Genomic DNA, 1,346 nt, shown 5'->3' with positions numbered 1-1,346 from the left:
GAAGCAGCCTCTCCTGTTAAAAGCACTCTCTGAAGTCGGGGAGCTCCGCGTGCTCCGGTTACCCATAGAGTCCAGGCATCATTCGCTCCCCTTCCTCCACAATTCCAGGTTTGAATTATTTTTTTTCCAGATAATATTCTTTGTGTTACAAAGTGTCTGGAGCCGAGCTTGGCCTCCTTGCCAAATCGCAGCGCAAGCTGGATGTGCGATGCACGCAGCAGATGTGCAGGGAAGCAGCGGGTGCTGAGGCCGGCTCTGCGAGCAGGGCGGGCTTAAAGCGTCGGCTCCCCGATCCGTGGCACTCGGTGCCGTAGCCAGGCCTGGTACCAGTGCTGGGCACCGCACCGTCGGCAGGCCAGCACAGGATGCTCAGCTTGCATGAGAAAATCAAGAGCTTTGGGTCAGTTCCTCTGCTGCGGCCAGGGATGCTGTGGGCAGGTGAGAGCCCGGGGGTGGCCGGGAGGAGCTCAGCCCCAAGGCAAAGCCCGCTGCAACCCTTCAAAGTGGAAAACGTGTTTATTTCTGGGATATCGGGTTTCCGGCAGGAAGGCCGGCAACTGCCAAGGTTTTTATTGGATCCCAGTGAAAGGAATTTAGAGAGTCCTGTGCTTGTTGTCTTTCCCTGCGCCTGCGGTGGTTAAGGAACGTTTTTTACCTTTGAATGGGCACGAAGGGGCGCAGGGATTTGGCATCCGGCACCGGCCCGTCCCTGGTGATGGAATTTCAAACAGGTTGCCTTCTTGTCTCCCGGACAGGAGGCATCAGGAGGTGTCGGGGCTGGGAAAGCACAGAGAGGGGCTTGGAAGTAGTTGAAAGAACCTGAACTCCATTGGGCTCAGAGCACGTGGGACGTGTTGCTTGAGCTCCCCTCCTTGTAGCGGGGCTGGGGCCGAGTGTTTCACATTTGTTACTAGTTTGGACAAGGCTTTGACTGTTCTTGGAGGTGATTTTATAGGAGATTGAAATTCTAACGACCACGTACAGTGGCTTGATTGCTTCAGCGTGTCGTGGAGATGACTCCAGGGCTCAGATTGCCCTCGGATGCTGCCAGCGCTGACCGATGTCCTCCAGGACCTGAGATCCTCGCCAAGTCCCGTTCCTGTCCGCGCATGGGGAGCCTTTGGCTTAATGCTGGGGTTTCCCAGGGCCCCTTCTAGCCCGGCTGTAGAGCCGCTGCCCTGTGGAAGAGGAAGAAGAGGGGCAGCAGCTGTGGTTTGGAGCAGGGTCAGAGCTGCACTCGGTAGGACCAGGAGTGCGAGCAGCTCCCTGCCCCTCCCTACGGAGGAGAAACGCAACGGGCTGTTAATTCAATGCGGAATAACCCGGGGGTGAGGGTGCTCCGGAGC

Source organism: Cariama cristata, unplaced genomic scaffold (genome assembly GCF_000690535.1).
Source record: "Cariama cristata isolate BGI_N322 unplaced genomic scaffold, ASM69053v1 scaffold29955, whole genome shotgun sequence".
Classification (NCBI taxonomy): Eukaryota; Metazoa; Chordata; class Aves; order Cariamiformes; family Cariamidae; genus Cariama; species Cariama cristata.
The sequence above is the reverse complement of the archived record's forward strand: the minus strand, read 5'-3'. Positions refer to the sequence as shown.